The following is a 12,874-nucleotide window of genomic DNA, read 5'->3' as shown; positions in this document are numbered from 1 at the left end:
CAGTTGGGCGTGATCAACATTTTGGCGCGATTGCTGGGGAGTTAACGGAATTATCATATTACCATTGATAGAAATACAAAAAATTCTTAGTTGTGGTGCAAGCTTTTCTACTCTACCCAGATTTTTTATTGAAATTTTTGCGATTGTTGAACTGGGGCACAGGTGTATGCCCTAGAAATTTACGAGGACTGGAGAACTACCGCTGAAGGACTCCTCAACCCCGAGTAGAACATTGCCGGACATGATACGTGCCAACAAAAGACTTCAACAATCCAACAAATACACAATTCGAAATTGACATGGGAGACCGTTGAAATGATCCCAACTTGGAAACGTCAGAAGAGCAAGTTGGGCTTAAATGCCAGAGAAGTGGCAACTCTGTGCTGAGGGTGCACTATATGACTGGGCAGCAACCCACAGTGACATCTGGGCCGACTGCCATTGTTGGCCCTGCCATAACAAGCTGAATCGTTCTAAAGATCACAAATAACATGCCTACAACTTGTTGCAAAAAAGGGACTCTTTTTCTGGACAACAAACAGAAGTCCTCAGCAAGCCATTGAAGAATTTTCTGTTATATGCAAAACTGCAAAGGCAACCCAACGTGACTCGGAAGCATCGGCTATTATTGTTTCCAATTTCTGGTGACAGGAGCTGGCTCAGTGTTTGGCTAAACTCGCTCCCATAAACCTATAGAAACTTGGATGGATTAGTCAAGCAATTTCACAACAAGTTCCACCCCGCCAACAAACTGCTCAACAAATTGATGAGTATCGTAAGTTTCAAACACAGAAACCAATAGGAGACACTACAACGAGACATGGGGCAGGTTTAAGGGAATGGTTGGTTATGTGTCCCACCTGCGGTGTTGCAGAACAGAATGTTGGGACAACAGTTTTGCGGGGGACTATCTGACAGCATGAAAAAATATTGTAGATGCCGTCTGCTGGTGGGGCATTTCTTGAAGGCAAAGACTTGGAGAAGAAGGTCCAGAAATTTGCACTTGACAAAATGGAGGAGAATTCGGGATGGGCAACTGGAATGCACCTATCACCCCAGTGGTGGCACTCATGCCTCTTGATCCTTCTAATACAATGGCTTTGAAATATATGCGACTCTCTTGAACACAAATGAGCCTCCTTACTCAAAAAGGTGGAGGAATCAGGGCAGAAGCAGGCAGGTACATATAGTAGACTCTACCAAATGGGGGCTTGTGCACATCTTTGCATTAGCCAGCCATTGGTAATTCCTTGGATGCAGAGGCATGATCATTTCAAATCATCAGCAACCCTGAGATATTGAGCTATTGGCTAAACTTATGGGGGTCAGAGACAAGAATTCAGAACTGGGGTCAGCAGACTCAGCAGCAGTACAGGCCACCTCAGCCACAGTATAACGCCGGAACATGGGAGGCAATGAGAACCCCCCAACAACATGGCAGTATCCTAGACGCACAGGGTAAACAATCAGAGCAAGGGTACACCACCTCAGCAAGCAGCACGGGTGGAGACAGGAAGACGGGTTTACAAGACTTGAAGCAATGATGCAGCAGGTTATGGGTCCCAATGCTAAAGATAAATTAAGGTGGATGCACATGATGCAGCTTATCAAAAATATGAGGTACACAGTGGGCAGATTTCAATGTCACTGAACAATCCGTCCTCAGGGCATTACCATGCAAATACCCAAATCAATCCAAAAAGGATCAGGGCCTAAACAGCTGATGGCGGTGAAGTCTCGGAATGGTAAGGGATCTAGATTTGAGGCAAGAGAGAGCTCGAGAAAACATACAGGCTGAGAACACTCATTCCAGTGGCCCTTGAGCTGGTGATGTCTACGGGATTGACAGAGGTGACAGTCCAGCGCTGCCTGAAGAAAAGAATATGCAGGCAGGAGAACTGAGAAAGTAGCTGAGTCCAGTAGTTGAAATAGTAGCTGAGGCCGCAAGAAATCCAAGTGATATGGGAAGCCAAGACTCCTGCACCATTTCCACAAGAGAATTGGCCCAAGCATCAAAAAGAGGAGCAGTATAGAAAGTTCTTGGAGATTGCCTCAACAAATCCGTAACATTCAATTGATTGACTTTAAAGGAGATGAATGCGATAACGCTAATGAATAGAAGGACTTGAGTCTCAGAAGTTTTGACTTCCAAGACTTGTTTCCACGGTGAACACTTACTCAAACTGCAGTGCAGTGGTGTCTAGACCTGTTGCTGAAAAAGCTATCTGATCCAGGTAGCTTTAAATTCCATGCACTATTGGGACTTCGCCTTTGCTAAGGCACTCTGTGATTAGGGGCCAGCATTAATCTTATGCCCCTGGTTATTTATAAGAGGTTGGGCATTGGGAGAGCTAGACACACCTCTATGTTGTTGCAGCTGGCCGACAGGACTGTGAAGCTCCATTTTGGGGGATCCTTGATAGTTGCTTTATTAGGTGGGGAAATTCCGTGTTCCCTGCAGATTTTTGTAAATCTTGGATTGCAAAGTGGATGAAGAAATTCCTATAATCTTAGGGTTCTTGGCCACGGGGAGAGCTCTGATTGATTGTGAGACTGGGGAGCTAAAGATGAGGCTCAATGATGAAGAAATTTATATTCAATGTGCAGAAATCTATGAGGCGACCAAGTGAGTTTGCCAATTGTTCTCTTATCGATGCAAGTGGTATTATAATTGTAGAAGTCTGATGATGAGGCGTTGACGGTTGAGGATCCCCTTGCTGCAATGCTTGACGAATTTAGTGAGGTGAATGGTGAGGATTTGGGGAATGGGTGTTGGATTGGATAGTAGAGGGTTCTGGGATACGAAAATCTAGAGTTTGAGCCCTTACAAATTAGAAAGAGAGAGACCCTCCAGCAAAGCCATCCATCGAAGAACCACCTAAGCTGGCTAAAAGCCATTGCCAGCTCACCTCAGGTAAATGAATTTCTGGGTCCCGACTCCACATTACTCGTTATTATCTCAATCTGGTTTGTTAGATGTGCAGGTTCAACAGCTTTGGCAGGTACTAAGGGAGTGCAAAAACTGCCATTGGGTGGACAGGCAGACATCAAGGGGATCAGCCCCGCCTATTGGGCATGCACAAGATTCTGCTGGAAGAGGGGCACAAACCTTCCAGGGAACATCAGAGGAGGTTGAACGTCCGAATATGAAGGAAGTGGTGAAGAAGGAAAGTGATAAAGTGGTTGGATGCGGGAATCATTTTCCAATCTCTGACAGTAGCTGGGTTAGCCCATGGTTCATTGCGTTTCCTAAAAAGGGTGGCAATGACGGTTGTGAAGATAATAACAATGAACTAATCTCAAACAAGAACTGTCACACGGCTGGAGAATTTGCATGGATTATCGAAAGTTGAATTAGCCACCCGGAAAGACACTTTCCCACTTTCCCTTCATTGATCAGATGCTGGATAGATTGACAGGGAGGTCACACTTTTGCTTTCTGATGGTTAATCAGGTACAACCAGATTTCTATTGCACCTGAGGACAGAGAAAGAACCTCCCCCCCTTTTCACCTTCCCATATGGGCATTTATGCTTCAGGAGGATGCCCTTTGGCCTATGCAATTCAGCCCGCCACATTCCAACGGTGCATGATGGCCATATTCACTGACATGGTAGAGGACATAAATGGAGGTGTTCATGATGCTTCTCGTGGTGGGAAATTCATTTGAGGAAGTGCTAATAAATCTGACGCGTGTGCTGAAACGGTGCATCGACGACCAAACTTGGTTCTGAATGGGACGAAGTGCCATTTCATGGTAAAGAAGGAATAGTACTTGGGGCACCGGGTTTCAAGCAAGGGAAATAGAGGTGGATCAGCAAAGGTTGAAGTAATAGCAAAGCTGCGTCCACCAACTTTCCGGTCAAAAGCCATAAGAAGTTTTCTTGGTCATGCCGGTTTTCTACCGGAGGTTCATAAAAACTTCTCCAAAAATCGCCAACCCTCTCTGTAAGTTGTTTAGAGAAAGAATCACCCGTTTTATTTTCTTGATGAATTGCAGGGTAGCGTTTGAGGAGCTGAAACAGAGGCTGGTCACAACAACATCATTGTTGCCCAACTGGAGCAATTGTTCGAATTAAATGTGTGATGCTAGTGACTAACGCAGTGGGGGCAGGTGCTGGGCAGCGGAAAGACATAATTGTTGCACCCGATCTACTATGCTAGTAGAACGCTGAGTGGGGCCCAGTTGACTACACAGTGACGGACAAGGAGCTGCTAGCATGTGGTGTTCGCTTTTGACAAGTTTCGGTCCTACTGATAGGATCCAACAGGTAATTGTATACATGACCATGCAGTCTTAGGTACTTAATAGAAAAGAAAGAATTAGCCACGCCTGCTTTCGTTGGGTGTTGCTACTCTGCAAGAATTCGATCTTTGAAATACGTGACCCGAGGCACTGACGAATCAAGTCACGTGATCATCTATCACGAACTTGAGGGAGCTGAAAATGTATAGAGGTTGAGGAAAATTCTGGAAACTTTAACAGACTAGCAGTTGCTCGAACACCAATCATTGCAGGAAGCGCGCATGGATATGGCGGACTTTGCTAATTGACCTGGCCAGTGGTATTGTTCCTCAACGACCTTTCATCGTCCAAAGGAAAAGATTTTTTCGTGAAAGCCGCCAAGTATTACGGGGATGAACCTTATTGTTCAAAAATTATGCCTTGAATAATATGATCCGGAGAATGCGTCCTGAGTAAGAGCAATTTTCTATTTTGGGCAGCTTGTCACGCATCGGCGTACGGTCGGCGGACACTTTGGGGGAATTCAGGACAGCAGCAAAGGTGCTAGAAGCTGGATTTTTTCGTGCCAACGGTTTTAAAGATGCTCACTTATGGGTAAAGGGCTGTAAATGAAATGTAAACGACAGGGAACATTTCCCGGCGGGTGGCCACGAGATGCCCATGAAGCAATTCAAGAGGTTGGAAGTGGTTTGAGTCTGGGGGATAGATTTCATGGGTCTTCGTCAGTTTTCCTATGGCATAAGTACATTTTTGTTATTGTAGACTATGTTCAAGTGGTAAGAAGCTGCAGCATGCCACAATGATGCAAGTAGTGGTTTGGGTTTTCTAAAGAAGAACATATTCACCCGTTTTGTGGACAACCACGCGCAATATCAGCGACGGAGCACTCCACTTTTGCCATAAAATAAAAAAAGGTGTAAGCAAAAACAAATGAATAAACAACAAACGTAAAAATAGAAAATATATATACAAGAAGAAAAATAGAAATAAAAGAGAAAAATGAAACAATAGAACATGAACTATGACAGAATAAACGAGAAAACAAGATTAAAAAAAAATAAATAATTAAAAAAGAAGGTATATGTGGTGAAATCAATGGGCTTTTGAAAAGTGTTGGCTAAGTATGTGTTGCGCCACAAGGTGGCTACTCGTACCACCCGCAGACTTAGTGGAAACAGGTTGAGTATCAATAGAGGAGATCAAGAGTGTACTGACAAAAACCGTGACGCCACAGAACTGATTGGGCGAGGAAGCTGATATGCAACTCTGGGCTTGACAGAACAGCTTTCAAGACACAATTTGGTATGTCACCATACAAGTTGGTGTTTGGGAAGCGCCTGTCACCTACCTGTAGAACTTGAGCATAAAGCGTGGTTGGGGCACTAAAACAGCTAAATCTTAGAATGGACGCCTGCGGGCACGTCGAGAGTCACTGAACTCCATGAGCTCGAGGAGTTCCGGTATCTTGCTTTTGAGAGCACAAGCGTTGTACAATCAGAACATTGTGAGCGAATTTAAAACCTGGGACATGGATTGCTCCTACCAACTCAAGATTGAGGTTGTCCCCGGTAAGCTTAAGTCACGAATGGTCTGGACCATGTTTCGAGTAAGTTGAAGTTTTCCTCGTCAGGAGCTGTGGAAGTTGCACTAAGAATGAATCTCGTGCATTTAGAGTCAATGGTCAGCGATTGGAAATTATATGTGGGTTGACGAGCCTAAGTAAATGTCTGAGCTTGCACTTGAATGAACCAACAGAGGTCGAGCGAGCCTTATTGCGGCCCATCTGAGTCTGTCGCGACGTTAAATAGGCGCTGCGTGGGAGGCAACCCATGAAATTGTTGTAATGTAATCTTTTTTTTAAAAAAAAAAAAATAGAGGAAGTGCCCATGACGCGGGTTTTCCACCGCGACCCCCGGGTCAAAATGGCGGTAAAGCACCTCTCTACTAGTCAGTTCCACCGCGTTTGCAACCGCGACGCGGTCAAACCGGTGACTTGACCTTTCTGGAACCTTACCTGCTCGCGTTCTAGCCGCAACCGCGGCAGAACCGCGGCAGACCGACGGGTCCAGGTTCAGAATAATTTACAAATTTTTTTTTAATTTTTTTAGTTATTCCCCTCCCTTCCTTCTAAAACCACCGACATCCCTTCTTTTCTCAAAACCAACGACACCCTCCCCCTCTTTCTTCTTCTTCTCTCTTCCTCTCTCTACAATAAAAAAATCTCCATTCTCATCTTTCTCCCAAACTCTACCTCCACCTTCCCCCCTCTTCCATCAAGTAGGTTTTCTCCTCCCCCTCTATTTTCTTTTTCCAATGTGGTAATTTAGTTTTGTGTTTAGTTTTAGTAACCCTTAGTTAGGATTAGTGTTCAAAGTCTTAATTTTTGGCTTTCTTTTTATGTTTTCTATTGTTGTATTTGATTGTTTGGTAGGGTTGTTTTAGTGCTAAATTTGGTTGGGTCTCCCCAGATACCTTTAATTGTGGGGTTTGTTTTATGACCTTGGAGCCTAGAAATTTTTTGTGGTGTAGTTTTGGTGATGCGGCCATTTTTTGGCCGTAAAATTTGGGGATTTTTTGTACAATTTTTGGGGCATTTTATGCCTACCTAGGTTGTGCCGGTGTTGTATTGGGTTGATGGCGGTGTTGTATTGGTGTAAATGGTGGTGTTGTTATTAAGTGAATCATTTGAGGAATATAAGTATGGGGTGATGTATGCCCGGAAAATTGAAGCAAAATTGTGGAGCCTTTGTGGAGGTTGTTGTCCTTGAACACCTTTTAGTAGTGGGGAATGGGCAACTTTGTTAATGAATGAACTAAATGGGGGCAAGTGTATGGTGCCATTGGTGGTGAAGTCTGAGTACCCATCACTGGCAAGCAGGAAGGAATATATTGATTGTTATTACGGTGTTTCTTCTGAATTCTTTGCAGGTACTATGGCTCCAAAAAAGGCAAAGGAGATCGGCAGGCGCATCCCAAACGGCCTACATATTGATGAATCCAGGTTCCAATCAGAATAGCGGAGGACGACTTTCGTGCCAGGCTCGAAGGAACTTTCATCCATGAGATCGGTCGCTTGACCGGGCGAGCCCCTCCGCGTAGAAAAGGCAGCAATGTATGAAGATTCGATAGGAGGGAATGGATTTTATTTGATGACCCTACCCCGGTCAACAAGATGCTGTTAGGGAGTTTATGCAACTGCCATTGAACTTAAGTAAGGGGGGTGGATTGTGCGAGGCAAGGTGGTTAGCGCACAATTCCCATGCATTCGCCAGGTGTTGGGCTGCCTAGTTCACTATGTGAATTGACTTACTACACGACAGGCCAGGGGTCACATGGGAGGTCATGACATGATATACTATTTGGCAAGGGGAGACCAACTGTATACCGGACATCACGATCAACCATTCAACACACTTGGCTAAGTGTGGTTAACGGTCATTTTGGCAGCCGGTTCCTGCCCTCAAGCAACTACAATGACGTGAATTCCACGTGCACTAGTTGAATGGTGATTCGTGACCGAAGAAAGGATTTTGATTGCGGCAGAGGAGGTAATTAGTGATAAATGGTCCTAAGGGGCCGCTGCTGTCAAAGAAGGGTTCTATTTGCCTTCTTTTGGTGATACACTGTGCCTGCTGAAAAATACACCCACCAATCTGCGATGGAGACTTGCCCTAAGCAGCATTCAGCTCAGGATCAGAGTGGCCGGGGGTAACGTACCACATTGAGATAGATATGGGATGGACCAACTATGCCTTATAAAAAGGACAATGCGGACGTTGCAAATATAACCCGAGTATTACGCCCAGGGTCGAATCCACAGAGAGTTAACCTATCAATCACTATCTTTAGACCCACTAAACTCTTCAGAACCAGTTTCCCAGATGTTTGAATTACAGTTGAAGGTCGCTTTACTAACTACGATTGCAAGTAAATTAAACAGCTGTAAATTAAAATGCTAAGGTTGTAAACAATGATGAGAAGAAGCTAAGGCAATGATTTCCCCTATTGAAGGAATCCCTTCTGTTTATGCTCATACAAATTTACCAACACATCTCTATCAATCATGAACGCTCATCTTACCGTAAATCTCTCCCGAGTAATCACAGTAATATACTAATTGCACTCTCCCGAGATACACTAGCTTACTTTATTTAGTACAATTCACTTTAGATTACCCCCAAGGCTTCGTTATCCCTAATCCCGCCTTTAAACCCGCAATTATAGATTCCTCTTATACTTTGGGAGTGGTGTTGTTCAACAATAACCTAAATATGCACTCTTTTCCAAGTTATGCACACTAAATAGGCACAGCTAATTGAGGATCCTGTCAATTAACTACAACAAGCACAAAGTTGAACAAATAGAGATTGAAACTAGCAATTTGTATTCACATAAACAAGATGTTCATCCCCCAATAGGTTCCATCAAAGCCTTAGACAAAGGATTTAGCTACTCATGGCTATGGAAAAATTAACTAAGATAGAATTCATCATAACTAGCAATAAAAATCCAAGAAAAGAAGAAAGATGTTTTGGGTGATCTCTCACAATTGTTTTCCTTGCCAAGATACTCTAAAATTCAATACATGCCTCTCTTGGGCGAAGTCTTGTATTTAAAATAGGGTTTAGGTCTAAAAATCTCGTGTTTTACACTTTAGTCCCTGAAGTTTTCTGCTTCCGCCGCGGTTCTGCCGCGGTCGCGGTCAAACCGCGGCCAAATGCCTTCTCTGAATCTGAAGTTATCCGCAGCTATCTTCCACCGCGGTTCTACCTCGGTCGCGGTGGAACTGCGGTCAACCCAGTCCTCTGAATCTTCAGGCCTTTTTTGCGTGGTTTCCTTGGGGAATTTCACAGTTGGCCTATTTTTCTTCATTTTTGACTCCAAAAATACTCCCTAGCCTTCCCTGATCATATATCACCTGCAAATCATGAAAAGCACTAATAAGAGCATTTTGTTATCACTTTTATCATCAAAATTATACAAGAAGGTGGTTATTTAAGGCGTGATTATAGTTAAATTCACCTATTATCAGGACCCCTTTTTGACTTGTTTAGGACTACATATTGATTATCTCCTTTTTTTGTGAAGCATCAACTATCCCAGAAACTTCAACAATCTAAATCAGAAAACTAAACCAGTAAATCCAATGTTGAAGCTTGCTTGACTTCGAAAAATTTAATTTTCCGCAATTGGATTTTATTTTGAGTGAGTATTATTAGAATAGATCAGGTACATCTCGGAGAGTTACTTTCATGCATAAAAAAATATTTGATTACTTAAAAATTGAAGAAGATGAGCTAAAAATCCATTGAAAACCATTGAAACTCGCTTGAGATAAAGTTCAAAAATTTGAGTTTACGAAATTGGAATTTGTTTCTAGTGGATATTGTTGGAACAAATTAGGTATATCTTTGAATCTCGACTTTGTAACAATTTTAGTGGAGATTCGAGGTGATTTGGATTGAATTTTGAGTCAATTCGAAATAGATGAAGAGCATGGAAGAAGACGAGTTGTGTATATTATCATGTAAATCGGTGTATCTACCATGTATCCTTGGTGTATCCAATGTGTATTCTCCATATATATGTGTATATCAATGTATACTTGTGTCTGATATACGTGGATATACAGTGGGATACATGTGTCGAGAAATACTTTTTTGATTCAATTTCAATAACAAATTTTAACTCTAAACCAATTCAAATCACCTCCAATCTTTCTGAAATTCCATATATTGCCTTGACTATGTACTTTAACGAATTTTCAATAATATCTATTGAAAAAATGTTTTTAAGGTATTTAAATATTATATATTATTGGTAACTTTTATTCATAAAAATAGTTAAAGGGCCTTCTATGGATAAGTGACGATAAATATTTTATTTTTTGTTGTCTCTTTTTAAATGTCTCTCTTTTATTTTTTTCTTTCTTTTTTTCTTTTTTTGGTTAGCACGTGGTTTTAGGTTTGAACTTATACATTTAGACACAACGCGCCCAACTTTAACGCATATCTTGAGGAAAAATATGGGTAGGATGGCCACTTTTTGGGTTCGCAATGAGTTTTTTAGCCGCTATTGTCTACAATTTGTGGAATTATACCGAGTATCTTGTTGTTGATGAGTCTTTAGCCACTATTTAAAACATAATAGGGAGATAACCACTTTTTAATGAAAAAATAAAATTGTAAAAAATTCCTACTTAAAACACGAAAGAACCACATAAATCGTTCATGGGATTTAAACTTATAAAGCTTCAAAATTCAACATTTGTTCACGCCTTCATGAAGTCTGAAACTCCAACAAATTGTCGCACTTAGTTGTGAAACTTTTTCAAGCTCCAGTAATCATTTTTGGGGTTTGAAACTCTAGCAAATGTTTCATGGCATTTGAAATTCTAGCAAATCTTCACACGTAGTTTTAAATTTTTTGACCATGTGAATCATTCATGGGGTTTGAATTTATAAAGTTTTGAAATTTGTACCGTCTGCTTGAGTTGTTTCGTGTTTTAGTTGGAAGTATTTTTATCCGAAACTTGCCATATGTCAAAAGAGTGAGTAAAGATTAATAATTTTGCTAACATTTGATTAGCTGTCCAAAAAATGGCTATGTATTAATTTTTTGGATTAGTTACCTCCTATAGCAAAGGTTGATACCTTATTTATTTTAAATAAATACCCTTTTAAAAAATTATATTCCATAGCTACCTTTTGATTTTTTATAGCCAACTATCTATTTATGTTTACCTCCTACCCTTAAGCCATAAAACAAGTTTTATATTATTTTTCTCTCTCCACTCAAATTTCTCCTATCCCTAACCAAAAGCTTCAACCGAGGACCCCTAAAAAGGCTGCCCACCCCCAATCTCTCACCCACCAGTAGCCCATCTCGTTCTCATTCTCTTCAATGGAGGATAGATCTCCTCCTTCTTGAGAGAGCAGCATTCGTCCTTCCCATTTTCCTTCTCCAAGAACGCCCAACACTCCACCCCTCACAAACTTGGTCATCCGCCCACCTTCCTAAGAGAGGATCATCATCCTTGAATTCCAAAAAGAAAGCTGATACCAGCCCACTCCATTAACAACCTCCAGTCGCCACCCCAAGAAAAGGGAACGAACATCAGCTGCAAAAAAAAGGAACGAAGACGACGGCGTTTGGGGCTGAGCAACTTGAGTTTTCTGTTAATATATTTCAATGTATTTCAATGTATCTCGCTGTATTTCCATCTATTTCATTGTATTCATTGTCTTTTTTTTTCCCATTGTATTTCAATGTATCTCACTGTATTCCATGTATTTCATTGTATTGATCACTGTCTCGTTAAATTCCATGAATGTATTCATATATTTATTTAATTAATATAATTTATGTATTCAGATGTATTATATAATTTCTCCGAAGAATGCCATGTTTTTGGGGTGTTTTTCGGTTGAGAATCTTTTTTATAATTGGAAATATAAAATTTGTGTGTTATAATTGAGTTTGTTGAGTTATATTAGGAGTCTATTATGTTAATTGATTCACTTTTCCGTTTAAAAATAGTGTAATCCCCTGTTTCACACCGTGAATACAGTTGAATACAATAATCTGTCCAGCTGTAATCCCATATTTCACGCCATGAATACAGTCGAATACACTCGAATACAAAAATCTGTCTAGCTGTAATCCCCTGTTTCACGCCTAGAAATGCTACTGTATTCATGAATACAGTAGCTTAACTACATTGAATACATTCTAAAAAATATGTAAACTTAGCTATAGGAAGTAATATAGTAAATAGTAGCTACAATTAGCTAATTTTCACTAAAACATAGTGATTTCTGAAAGTTTCTCTAATTTCTTCCGGTCTTAAGCCCATTGATCTCTTCCTCCAGCATCCAATGTCTTAGTCCGTAGGTATAATATTTATATTTTTCACACTCCATGTCTAAATTCTCTTGGAGTCATTAGGTTATTTTATATTTTTGAAATTGTCTAGAAAAATATTAGTAGTATCTATCTCTTGTGGTGGGGAGAGGATTTAACTCAGCGACGAAGCTAGCATAGGATTTGTTGGTGCACCGAATCAAGTAACTTTGATCTAAATCAATGTATTGGTCTTAAAAAATTCATTGAATATACATAGATTGTTAATCAATAACATAAAAGAACTAAAATTCCGAACCCATATGCTTCAAATTCTAGTTTCACCGCTAATTTAATTGTTAGTTAGTATCCCTTTAATTGTTGGGTTGACCTTTTCACTCTATTTTTTCATTTTATGCATACGCTTAGTGTAGCATGATATCAGACATCTTATATATGATGCAACAAAATAGAGAATTGATAAACTAGGATGAAAAGAGTATAATATTGAGAAGATTTTTTTTTTAAAACAACCAATCCTATTTGAATATTTGTTTGTATAAAAAGTATCACGGCTCCTGGACATAAAAAAATAAAATATCTCAGCTCAGGTATGCGTATTACATTTTTGCAAGTAATATATCGTTTTCTCTTTGGCGATTCTAACATCACATATATATTATTCCTTACCAATCTTTTGAAGAAGCAATATGTTATGTATGCGTTTTATATTTTTGCAAGAAAATTATACTCCGTATAATTCTTTACTAGAAAGATTGTAATATA

Source organism: Nicotiana attenuata, unplaced genomic scaffold, assembly GCF_001879085.1.
Source record: "Nicotiana attenuata strain UT unplaced genomic scaffold, NIATTr2, whole genome shotgun sequence".
NCBI classification, from domain to species: Eukaryota; Viridiplantae; Streptophyta; class Magnoliopsida; order Solanales; family Solanaceae; genus Nicotiana; species Nicotiana attenuata.
This window is presented reverse-complemented; position numbering follows the sequence as displayed.